This window comes from Bombina bombina, chromosome 7 (genome assembly GCF_027579735.1).
Source record: "Bombina bombina isolate aBomBom1 chromosome 7, aBomBom1.pri, whole genome shotgun sequence".
Taxonomy (NCBI): Eukaryota; Metazoa; Chordata; class Amphibia; order Anura; family Bombinatoridae; genus Bombina; species Bombina bombina.
The window spans coordinates 539,211,153-539,225,128 of record NC_069505.1 but is presented as its reverse complement, the minus strand read 5'-3'; positions in this window follow the sequence as shown (position 1 = coordinate 539,225,128).

Genomic DNA, 13,976 nt, shown 5'->3' with positions numbered 1-13,976 from the left:
TGCTAGCGTGTGTGCCAGGCCCACTTGCCCAGTGCCACCACTGAAATCTGGTGTAACAGTAGTGTAAATAATAAAAAAAAAACTTTTTTAACTGTGAAACATCAGTCTGCTAGTGTAATTCTAATTGCATTTGCCTGCCTGCCAACGTGTGTGCCTGGCCCACTTGCCCAGTGCCACCGCTCATATCTAGTGTAACAGTAGTGTAAATAATTAAAAAAAAAAAAAATTTTGACTGTGAAACATCAGTCTGCTAGTGTAATCTATTTGCAGTTGCCTGCCTGCTAGCATGTGTGCCAGGCCCACTTGCCTAGTGCCACCACTCATATCTGGTGTAACAGTAGTGTAAATAATTAAAAAAAAAAAAAAATTTTGACTGTGAAACTTCAGTCTGCTAGTGTAATTATAATTGCATTTGCCTGCCTGCCAACGTGTGTGTCCGGCCCACTTGCCCAGTGCCACAACTCATATCTGGTGTAACAGTAGTATAAATAATAATAAAAAAAAAACTTTTTTGACTGTGAAACATCAGTATGCTAGTGTAATCTAATTGCAGTTGCCTGCCTGCTAGCGTGTGTGCCAGGCCCACTTGCCCAGTGCCACCACTCAAATCTGGTGTAACAGTGGTGTAAATAATAAAAAAAAACTTTTTTGACTGTGAAACATCAGTTTGCTAGTGTAATCTAATTGCAGTTGCCTGCCTGCTAGTGTGTGTGCCAGGCCCACTTGCCCAGTGCCACCACTCATATCTGGTGTAACAGTAGTGTAAATAATAAAAAAAACAAACTTTTTTGACTGTGAAAGATCAGTATGCTAGTGTAATCTAATTGCAGTTGCCTGCCTGCTAGCGTGTGTGCCAGGCCCACTTGCCCAGTGCCACCACTCATATCTGGTGTAACAGTAGTGTAAATAATAAAAAAACAAACTTTTTTGACTGTGAAACATCAGTATGCTAGTGTAATCTAATTGCAGTTGCCTGCCTGCTAGCGTGTGTGCCAGGCCCACTTGCCCAGTGCCACCACTCATATCTGGTGTAACAGTAGTGTAAATAATTAAAAAAAAAAAAACTTTTTTGACTGTGAAACATCAGTCTGCTAGTGTAATCTATTTGCAGTTGCCTGCCTGCTAGCATGTGTGCCAGGCCCACTTGCCCAGTGCCACCACTCATATCTGGTGTAACAGTAGTGTAAATAATTAAAAAAAAAAACTTTTTTGACTGTGAAACTTCAGTCTGCTAGTGTAATTATAATTGCATTTGCCTGCCTGCCAACGTGTGTGTCCGGCCCACTTGCCCAGTGCCACAACTCATATCTGGTGTAACAGTAGTATAAATAATTAAAAAAAAAACTTTTTTGACTGTGAAACATCAGTCTGCTAGTGTAATTATAATTGCATTTTCCTGCCTGCTAACGTGTGTGTCCGGCCCACTTGCCCAGTGCCACAACTCATATCTGGTGTAACAGTAGTGTAAATAATTAAAAAAAAAAATTTGACTGTGAAACATCAGTCTGGTAGTGTAATCTAATTGCAGTTGCCTGCCTGCTAGCGTGTGTGCCATGCCCACTTGCCCAGTGCCACCACTCATATCTGGTGTAACAGTAGTGTAAATAATTTAAAAAAAAAAAACTTTTTTGACTGTGAAACATCAGTTTGCTAGTGTAATCTAATTGCAGTTGCCTGCCTGCTAGCGTGTGTGCCAGGCCCACTTGCCCAGTGCCACCACTCATATCTGGTGTAACAGTAGTGTAAATAATAATAAAAAAAAAACTTTTTTGACTGTGAAACATCAGTATGCTAGTGTGATCTAATTGCAGTTGCCTGCCTGCTAGCGTGTGTGCCAGGCCCACTTGCCCAGTGCCACCACTCAAATCTGGTGTAACAGTGGTGTAAATAATAAAAAAAACTTTTTTGACTGTGAAACATCAGTCTGCTAGTGTAATCTATTTGCAGTTGCCTGCCTGCTAGCATGTGTGCCAGGCCCACTTGCCCAGTGCCACCACTCATATCTGGTGTAACAGTAGTGTAAATAATTAAAAAAAAAAAACTTTTTTGACTGTGAAACTTCAGTCTGCTAGTGTAATTATAATTGCATTTGCCTGCCTGCCAACGTGTGTGTCCGGCCCACTTGCCCAGTGCCACAACTCATATCTGGTGTAATAGTAGTATAAATAATTAAAAAAAAAACTTTTTTGACTGTGAAACATCAGTCTGCTAGTGTAATTATAATTGCATTTTCCTGCCTGCTAACGTGTGTGTCCGGCCCACTTGCCCAGTGCAACAACTAATATCTGGTGTAACAGTAGTGTAAATAATTAAAAAAAAAAAATTTGACTGTGAAACATCAGTCTGGTAGTGTAATCTAATTGCAGTTGCCTGCCTGCTAGCGTGTGTGCCATGCCCACTTGCCCAGTGCCACCACTCATATCTGGTGTAACAGTAGTGTAAATAATTTAAAAAAAAAAAACTTTTTTGACTGTGAAACATCAGTTTGCTAGTGTAATCTAATTGCAGTTGCCTGCCTGCTAGCGTGTGTGCCAGGCCCACTTGCCCAGTGCCACCACTCATATCTGGTGTAACAGTAGTGTAAATAATAATAAAAAAAAAACTTTTTTGATTGTGAAACATCAGTATGCTAGTGTGATCTAATTGCAGTTGCCTGCCTGCTAGCGTGTGTGCCAGGCCCACTTGCCCAGTGCCACCACTCAAATCTGGTGTAACAGTGGTGTAAATAATAAAAAAAACTTTTTTGACTGTGAAACATCAGTCTGCTAGTGTAATTCTAATTGCATTTGCCTGTCTGCTAGCATGTGTGCCAGGCCCACTTGCCCAGTGCCACCACTCATATCTGGTGTAACAGTAGTGTAAATAATTAAAAAAAAAAAAACTTTTTTGACTGTGAAACATCAGTCTGCTAGTGTAATTCTAATTGCATTTGCCTGCCTGCTAGCATGTGTGCCAGGCCCACTTGCCCAGTGCCACCACTCAAATCTGGTGTAACAGTGGTGTAAATAATAAAAAAAAACCTTTTTTGACTGTGAAACATCAGTCTGCTAGTGTAATTCTAATTGCAGTTGCCTGCCTGCTAGCATGTGTGATAGGCCCACTTGCCCAGTGCCACCACTCATATCTGGTGTAACAGTAGTGTAAATAATTAAAAAAAAACAAAAAACTTTTTTGACTGTGAAACATCAGTCTGCTAGTGTAATCTATTTGCAGTTGCCTGCCTGCTAGCATGTGTGCCAGGCCCACTTGCCCAGTGCCACCACTCATATCTGGTGTAACAGTAGTGTAAATAATTAAAAAAAAAAAAACTTTTTTGACTGTGAAATATCAGTCTGCTAGTGTAATCTATTTGCAGTTGCCTGCCTGCTAGCATGTGTGCCAGGCCCACTTGCCCAGTGCCACCACTCATATCTGGTGTAACAGTGGTGTAAATAATAAAAAAAAACTTTTTTGACTGTGAAACATCAGTTTGCTAGTGTAATCTAATTGCAGTTGCCTGCCTGCTAGTGTGTGTGCCAGGCCCACTTGCCCAGTGCCACCACTCATATCTGGTGTAACAGTAGTTTAAATAATAAAAAAAAAAAAAAACTTTTTTGACTGTGAAACATCAGTATGCTAGTGTAATCTAATTGCAGTTGCCTGCCTGCTAGCGTGTGTGCCAGGCCCACTTGCCCAGTGCCACCACTGAAATCTGGTGTAACAGTAGTGTAAATAATAAAAAAAAAACTTTTTTTAACTGTGAAACATCAGTCTGCTAGTGTAATTCTAATTGCATTTGCCTGCCTGCCAACGTGTGTGCCTGGCCCACTTGCCCAGTGCCACCACTCATATCTAGTGTAACAGTAGTGTAAATAATTAAAAAAAAAAAAAAATTTGACTGTGAAACATCAGTCTGCTAGTGTAATCTATTTGCAGTTGCCTGCCTGCTAGCATGTGTGCCAGGCCCACTTGCCTAGTGCCACCACTCATATCTGGTGTAACAGTAGTGTAAATAATTAAAAAAAAAAAAATTTTGACTGTGAAACTTCAGTCTGCTAGTGTAATTATAATTGCATTTGCCTGCCTGCCAACGTGTGTGTCCAGCCCACTTGCCCAGTGCCACAACTCATATCTGGTGTAACAGTAGTATAAATAATAATAAAAAAAAAACTTTTTTGACTGTGAAACATCAGTATGCTAGTGTAATCTAATTGCAGTTGCCTGCCTGCTAGCGTGTGTGCCAGGCCCACTTGCCCAGTGCCACCACTCAAATCTGGTGTAACAGTGGTGTAAATAATAAAAAAAAACTTTTTTGACTGTGAAACATCAGTTTGCTAGTGTAATCTAATTGCAGTTGCCTGCCTGCTAGTGTGTGTGCCAGGCCCACTTGCCCAGTGCCACCACTCATATCTGGTGTAACAGTAGTGTAAATAATAAAAAAAACAAACTTTTTTGACTGTGAAAGATCAGTATGCTAGTGTAATCTAATTGCAGTTGCCTGCCTGCTAGCGTGTGTGCCAGGCCCACTTGCCCAGTGCCACCACTCATATCTGGTGTAACAGTAGTGTAAATAATAAAAAAAAAAAACTTTTTTGACTGTGAAACATCAGTATGCTAGTGTAATCTAATTGCAGTTACCTGCCTGCTAGCGTGTGTGCCAGGCCCACTTGCCCAGTGCCACCACTCATATCTGGTGTAACAGTAGTGTAAATAATTAAAAAAAAAAACTTTTTTGACTGTGAAACATCAGTCTGCTAGTGTAATCTATTTGCAGTTGCCTGCCTGCTAGCATGTGTGCCAGGCCCACTTGCCCAGTGCCACCACTCATATCTGGTGTAACAGTAGTGTAAATAATTAAAAAAAAAAAACTTTTTTGACTGTGAAACTTCAGTCTGCTAGTGTAATTATAATTGCATTTGCCTGCCTGCCAACGTGTGTGTCCGGCCCACTTGCCCAGTGCCACAACTCATATCTGGTGTAACAGTAGTATAAATAATTAAAAAAAAAACTTTTTTGACTGTGAAACATCAGTCTGCTAGTGTAATTATAATTGCATTTTCCTGCCTGCTAACGTGTGTGTCCGGCCCACTTGCCCAGTGCCACAACTCATATCTGGTGTAACAGTAGTGTAAATAATTAAAAAAAAAAATTTTGACTGTGAAACATCAGTCTGGTAGTGTAATCTAATTGCAGTTGCCTGCCTGCTAGCGTGTGTGCCATGCCCACTTGCCCAGTGCCACCACTCATATCTGGTGTAACAGTAGTGTAAATAATTTAAAAAAAAAAAAACTTTTTTGACTGTGAAACATCAGTTTGCTAGTGTAATCTAATTGCAGTTGCCTGCCTGCTAGCGTGTGTGCCAGGCCCACTTGCCCAGTGCCACCACTCATATCTGGTGTAACAGTAGTGTAAATAATAATAAAAAAAAAACTTTTTTGACTGTGAAACATCAGTATGCTAGTGTGATCTAATTGCAGTTGCCTGCCTGCTAGCGTGTGTGCCAGGCCCACTTGCCCAGTGCCACCACTCAAATCTGGTGTAACAGTGGTGTAAATAATAAAAAAAACTTTTTTGACTGTGAAACATCAGTCTGCTAGTGTAATTCTAATTGCATTTGCCTGTCTGCTAGCATGTGTGCCAGGCCCACTTGCCCAGTGCCACCACTCATATCTGGTGTAACAGTAGTGTAAATAATTAAAAAAAAAAAACTTTTTTGACTGTGAAACATCAGTCTGCTAGTGTAATCTATTTGCAGTTGCCTGCCTGCTAGCATGTGTGCCAGGCCCACTTGCCCAGTGCCACCACTCAAATCTGGTGTAACAGTGGTGTAAATAATAAAAAAAACCTTTTTTGACTGTGAAACATCAGTCTGCTAGTGTAATTCTAATTGCAGTTGCCTGCCTGCTAGCATGTGTGATAGGCCCACTTGCCCAGTGCCACCACTCATATCTGGTGTAACAGTAGTGTAAATAATTAAAAAAAAACAAAAAACTTTTTTGACTGTGAAACATCAGTCTGCTAGTGTAATCTATTTGCAGTTGCCTGCCTGCTAGCATGTGTGCCAGGCCCACTTGCCCAGTGCCACCACTCATATCTGGTGTAACAGTAGTGTAAATAATTAAAAAAAAAAAAACTTTTTTGACTGTGAAATAGCAGTCTGCTAGTGTAATCTATTTGCAGTTGCCTGCCTGCTAGCATGTGTGCCAGGCCCACTTGCCCAGTGCCACCACTCATATCTGGTGTAACAGTAGTGTAAATAATTAAAAAAAAAAAAACTTTTTTGACTGTGAAACTTCAGTCTGCTAGTGTAATTATAATTGTATTTGCCTGCCTGCCAACGTGTGTGTCCGGCCCACTTGCTCAGTGCTACCACTCATATCTGGTGTAACAGTAGTGTAAATAATTAAAAAAAAAAACTTTTTTGACTGTGAAACATCAGTCTGCTAGTGTAATTATAATTGCATTTGCCTGGCTGCCAACGTGTGTTTCCGGCCCACTTGCCCAGTGCCACAACTCATATCTGGTGTAACAGTAGTGTAAATAATTAAAAAAAAAAAAACTTTTTTGACTGTGAAATAGCAGTCTGCTAGTGTAATCTATTTGCAGTTGCCTGCCTGCTAGCATGTGTGCCAGGCCCACTTGCCCAGTGCCACCACTCATATCTGGTGTAACAGTAGTGTAAATAATTAAAAAAAAAAAAACTTTTTTGACTGTGAAACTTCAGTCTGCTAGTGTAATTATAATTGTATTTGCCTGCCTGCCAACGTGTGTGTCCGGCCCACTTGCTCAGTGCTACCACTCATATCTGGTGTAACAGTAGTGTAAATAATTAAAAAAAAAAACTTTTTTGACTGTGAAACATCAGTCTGCTAGTGTAATTATAATTGCATTTGCCTGGCTGCCAACGTGTGTTTCCGGCCCACTTGCCCAGTGCCACAACTCATATCTGGTGTAACAGTAGTGTAAATAATTAAAAAAAAAACTTTTTTGACTGTGAAACATCAGTCTGGTAGTGTAATCTAATTGCAGTTGCCTGCCTGCTAGCGTGTGTGCCATGCCCACTTGCCCAGTGCCACCACTCATATCTGGTGTAACAGTAGTGTAAATAATTAAAAAAAAAAAAAAAAACTTTTTTGACTGTGAAACATCAGTTTGCTAGTGTAATCTAATTGCAGTTGCCTGCCTGCTAGCGTGTGTGCCAGGCCCACTTGCCCAGTGCCACCACTCATATCTGGTGTAACAGTAGTGTAAATAATAAAAAAAAAAACTTTTTTGACTGTGAAACATCAGTATGCTAGTGTAATCTAATTTCAGCTGCCTGCCTGCTAGCGTGTGTGCCAGGCCCACTTGCCCAGTGCCACCACTCAAATCTGGTGTAACAGTAGTGTAAATAATAAAAAAAAACTTTTTTGACTGTGAAACATCAGTCTGCTAGTGTAATTCTAATTGCATTTGCCTGCCTGCCAACGTGTGTGCCTGGCCCACTTGCCCCGTGCCACCACTCATATCTGGTGTAACAGTAGTGTAAATAATAAAAAAAAAAAAAAACTTTTTTGACTGTGAAACATCAGTCTGCTAGTGTAATCTATTTGCAGTTGCCTGCCTACTAGCATGTGTGCTAGGCCCACTTGCCGCCCAGTGCCACCACTCATATGTGGTGTAACAGTAGTGTAAATAATTAAAAAAAAAAAACTTTTTTGACTGTGAAACATCAGTCTGCTAGTGTAATTATAATTGCATTTGCCTGCCTGCCAACGTGTGTGTCCGGCCCACTTGCCCAGTGCCACAACTCATATCTGGTGTAACAGTAGTGTAAATAATTAAAAAAAAAAACTTTTTTGACTGTGAAACATCAGTCTGGTAGTGTAATCTAATTGCAGTTGCCTGCCTGCTAGCGTGTGTGCCATGCCCACTTGCCCAGTGCCACCACTCATATCTGGTGGAACAGTAGTGTAAATAATTAAAAAAAAAAAACTTTTTTGACTGTGAAACATCAGTATGCTAGTGTAATTCTAATTGCAGTTGCCTGCCTGCCTGCCATTATGTGTGCCAGGATCACAGTGTATACTGTGCCCACTTGCCCAGTGGCACCACTCATATCTTGTTTAATAGTAGTGTAAGTGTACATTTAAAAAAATAAAAACTTTTTGGACTGTCAACCATCAGTCTGCTTTTTTGTGTCAGATTCACAGAGTATACTGTGCCCATTTGCCCAGTGCCATTACTCATATCTTGTTTAATAGTAGTTTAAGTGTACATTTAAAAAAAAATAACAGGCAGAGGCCGGCCACCCCGCAGGTGCCGTCGTGGTCGTGGTGTTGTGATTCCCTTTGGCCATAGAATATTGCCCAGTGTTCAGGGGCCACGTCCCATGAACTCGAAAAGTTCTGAGGAGGACATAGTTGAGTTTTTAACACAGGACACCCAATCTTCTATAGCTTCCGCTCCGAACCTTGACGCACCATCCTCCTCCAGCTTATCTTCGGGCACCTCTCAAGTTACCACGACTCGCCCGCCTGCCACCACCACCAACACTAGCACCACAGCCGCTTCACTTTATGTGTCAGAGGAGTTTTTTACACATCAGATGGAAGAAATGAGTGATGCGCAACCATCATTGACAGAGGATGTAGATAACAGTGATATGTCTCAGTCAGGCAGCATTACAGACATGGACGTACGGTGTGATGATGATGATGTTGTACCCGCTGCTGCTTCCTTTGTTGATTTGTCATATACAAGTGAAGTGGTTGATGATGACGATGCGTCCGTGGATGTCACATGGGTGCCCGCTAGAAGAGAAGAAGAACAGGGGGAAAGTTCAGATGGGGAGACAGAGAGGAGGAGGAGGAGGAGATGAGTTGGAAGCAGGGGAGATCATCGCAAGGAGCTAGTGGCACAGTCAGACAGTATGCATTGGCAGCCGTGGTCAGCCAGACAGCACGCCTGTGATATATAGTCTCAAGAGATTCAGCAATAGGAATAAATGTAGAAAATAAAGGTTATGTTGCTCTTTTCTTGTATGCAGCAAGTAAAAATAACTTGTTTTACTAACTTGCACAAGGTGAGACTTTACTTTTGTAGTTAAATTTAATGAATGGTAATTCTCGTGTGATAAGGAATAATTAATGAATTATATTTGAGTAGAAAATATAGACTCAAAGATATCAGTATAATTATATTTGAGACATATACTAAATATAATTGAGTATAGTAAATACATCAGATGATTTAATCCGGAATAAAGATTCTTTATAGAGTCAATATGGTTTTCACGCACTCACACAAACATACAATAAAATATATACAGTTCCAGCATGCACGCTATAAGCCCAAGCAAAGTGGTGATTAATTCAGGTAAGTTACACCCCAGCTCAGGGAGACAAACTCATTAGACAATTTGTGAGGCTTTACTGAATATTATTTAACGATACCCAAAGTAGCGTGGAGAGTGGATCCTATCCGTACAGAGAGGGCTGTAGTAGCGTGGAGAGCGGTAATTCTTTAGGAGAGAGCAGAGAGGAGTCTGAGCTGGAAGCGGTGCTCTGGTAACCGCTTGTGTGAGCGCGACTTCGGCTCGCGTGAGGAAGTAGTTCCGGTAGGCGTAGGGATTCAGGTAAGCATTACAGTCAGAGACCGATATCCAAAATAGAGCAGCAGCTAGACTTTAGAGACTCAGAGTACTGAGTTAGAAAGGACCTGAAAGGAGAAATCAAAGTATACTTGTTCACAAAGGAATAATGAAGTGAGAACCACTTTAATTTTCAGGCCCTGAATGAGAGAATAGCACTTCCTTAAATAGGGAGGAAGTGCTATTGAGCTGGTGTTCTTAAAGGGATATCACATCTCCCCCATCTCAGGGAATCACCCCCGGGGATTCCAGATGCGGTTTAAGGGGGTATCTCCGATGAAAAGACCTCACCAATCGAGGGGAATGAACTTCAGAATGAAGGTGCCAAGAGTTATCCTCAGGACCATAACCCTTCCATTTAATGAGATATTCTAACCTGTTCCGACGTATTCTGGAATCTAATATAGATTAAACTTCAAATTCATCCTGATGATCCACCACAATTGGAGGTGGAGGGTCATCTTGAGTACGAGTAATAGCTGGACAAGGTTTCAGCAATGAGATATGAAAGGCAGGGTGAATCCTGTAATCTTTGGGTAACTTGAGTTTGACTACATTGGGATTTATCACTTGTTCTATCGGATAAGGTCCCAGGAACTGGGTTGCCAGTTTCTTGCAGGGTACCTGAAGCTTGAGATTTTTTGTTGAGAGGAGTACTAAGTCCCCAATTTTATATTCAGGTCCTATTCTGTGTTACTGATCATAATACTTTTTCTGGTATTCTTTGGCTTCAGATAGATGTTTCTTTAGTATAACCAATCTATCTTGGAGATTGGATGAAAATTATGTCGCTGTGGGTGAATTTACTGTTTTGTTAGACAAACTTATGGTGTTAGGGTGATAACCATAAGTGGCATAAAAGGGGGACATTTTGATTGAGGCACTTATTGAATTGTTATGTGAATTCTGCCATTGGGAGTAATACTGACCAGTCGTCTTGTAAATGTGAAATGTAACATCGTAGAAACTGTTCAATAGTCTGGTTAAGTCTTTCAGTCAACCCATTGGTCTGGGGATGGAAAGCAGTGGTATAACGGTGGTTTATTTTTAACAGCTTACATAAAGATCTCCAGAAGGAGGAGGTGAATTGGGTACCCCTATCAGTAATTATGTTAGAGGGAAGTCCATGTAATCTGACAACCTGGTCTAGAAATACTTTGGCTGTGGTTATAGCAGTCAGGAATCCCTTAAGAGGGATAAAGTGTGCCGGTCTTGTTAAATGGTCTACAATTACCATGATTGTATTATATTGTTGTGATATAGGTAACTCTACTATAAAATCCATGGCAATAGTACTCCATGGTTTATCTGGAATGGGCAGAGGTGAAAGTAGACCAATAGGTCTTTTGTGATCTAATTTGTTTCAGGCGCAATTCTCACATGCAGATACATAATTATAAATAAATGTATTCATTCCAGGCCACCAGAATCTACGTCGGGTAAGATCAATGGTCTTTTGGATTCCAGGATGACCAGATATAGTATCATCATGGGTGTGTGAGAGAATTGATGTTCTGATACTCTCTGGTATATATAACTGATTGTTATGATAGAAGAGACCTGTTTGAGAATCTTTAGAACAACAGTGGATAGGTATTGAATCGTTTTCTAAGGCTGTATAAACTTCTTGTTCTATAGGAGTCAGATTACCTATGATCTTTTCTGGTGAGATAGTGAAATTGGGTAATTCATGAGGAAGTATCTCATGTATACGGGATAGAGCATCAGCTTTAGTATTTTGACTTCCAGGTTTATAGGTAATTATAAAATTAAAGCGATCAAGAAATATTGACCATCTTGCCTGTCTGGCTGTTAAGGTTTTGTTCTTTTTCAGATATTCAAGGTTTTTATGATCAGTAAAAATGATAAATGGGGTTGCTGTCCCTTCTAAGAGGTGTCTCCATTGTTCTAACGAACTCTTTATTGCTAGGAGTTCTTTGTCTCCCACACTATAGTTAGATTCTGCACTAGTTAATGTTCTTGAATAGAATGCAATGGGGTGAATTTCATTATTATCTTTATCTTGTTGTGTATATATAAATATATTTATGAAAATCTTAGCAGTATTCTCTAAACAATGTGTAAGTATATGGCAGAGAATATATTTAACAATCTTCCTTTAAACTAAACCTGCAATCAAACATACATTTGCTAAGACAATAAAATTAATCTAAATATCTACATTCTTTATTATTAGTAAATAACTATGAACATGTTGATACGTAAATATTTGTAATGATTAGAATATGAGTCAATATTATATGCGTTAAAACAAAAACTATTTAAAATATGCTATGCAAAGCTCATGCCAATTTACTTTAAAACCAATCTTTCATTCAGAGCTGCATTTAAAATATTACAATGAGACCTAAAATAGCAGTTACAAACATTCAGCAATATGATTTACAGTGTTAATTTAAGCAATAGTACAATATACACTTCTATTAAAAACATCAGAAATTGTATATATTATTTATGTAAAAACCCAATTCTGAGTTATCACTCTATAGTTGTACAGATAAAATAAATTAGCAGCAAGGATTTAACCATATACAGACTGAATATAAATTACAGCTATTACGCATATATCTGTGTTAAAATATTAATTGCAACCCTTTTTCTTTTTATATATATATATACATTACCAAAATGATATTCAGCTTCAAGACTTTTCCCACCTCATATAAAATAAGTGTAATTGCAATGGAAGAGTAGAAGTATGGCCCACGTTGTTTTTATAGTTTGTCTGTGTCCCACGCAAAACAGTTTCAGTCAGTTACCAAACTCAGCAGCCAGTGTCCCCTCTCTCCCTTCTGCATACAACTTATTGTCTAATCATTGGTGTGAAATATGGGTGGCCCTTCGAAACCTTGTCCCTGCCATTGGCTCCCCTTGTGAGTGTGCGTTGCTAAGGAGATGCATTTTTTTTAACAGCCAATTATCTCCGGGCTGTAATACCTGTGTCGCAACACCGTACCTTGTCCATCGGGTGGCAGTATTACAAATAGATAGCACAAACAAATGCAGCATGACAAAAAAAAAAAATATAGCTATACATTTAAACATCTTTCTTTAAAATGTGTAATAACTACCATAATTTTCTTCATATTAATAAGTTCGCAATACCAATCGCAGCTGGGTAAGATCATATTACCTCTCTGGTCATTTTGATATGAAACATGTGTCTAACATTATATCATATTATATTATATTAATTTATGCTGCCAGTTATTCTGAAATTAATGGTATTTATACATTCTAATATGTTTTCACATGATATAGTATGCTCTATGTCTCTGACAATTTCTGCATAATATGAATTGATGCCTGCAATAGAAATGGAAACAATTATTAGAAATTATCTAAGCATTCATATGTCTATAGTCCATCTGAAATAAGATTAAGTATTATTAATCATTTACTTTTAGGTCCACAAATATTCTTAAAAACCAGAGGCTAAGTAAGACCTTTTATGTTTTCAAAACATATATATCATTTTTATGTATATCTGAATTTATTTCCTATAGAAATATCCCCTGCAGCAACCATCCACCTAAAACAATGTGCTTAATTTCAATATATATATCATGAATCATTCCAAACATACATGGAAAACTGGCATTGTTCCCCTTGCAAAATGCATCCAACTCTATCTGTGTCACCTTCCCCCTAGCTGTGTGTTTGCAACATATCTTACTTTGAAATCACAAGACTTAGGTGACAAATTCCAGAGGGCTTCCAAGCACATTTTTCTCTCATCACCAAATGTCTTGGAGTTATAAAACTCTGCATATATAGTCAAATGAATAGGGTCACTGAGTTAGTTCCTTTAGAAAAAAAAAATGTTTGTGTATTTTACACCGCAGGCGGTGGTACTTCAAAAGCTATGCTGATTTTCAATCCTGATAAACATGTATTCACCCAGCTAACCCATCTGGTAGGGGTTTGGGACCCCCTGTGGATGAGAAGCTGTGTTCAACAAACTTATGTTCAATTAATCCTGAGGTCTCATCTAACATATACAGTGTATAATATATATATATATATATATATATATATATATATATATATATATATACATATATATGTATGCATATGTAATATTCATCATAATATTCATATACTCTGACATAAATCCCCCTTCCAACTTCAAATAGATGTAGGACACATGTATTTGAATTGGCTTAAAGTCAGTGGTATTTGATGAGGATCAACCGTATACCTCATAGACAGTCTCTTATGTAGAAAGTTTGTTATTTTGAGCCTTCATGTTTATCAGTTGGGCATCTTTAAACTACATATGTCTTTAGTTCATTTGGGGATATGACACTTCATTCTCCCTCTATGACTTGTAGTTGGGATCTGG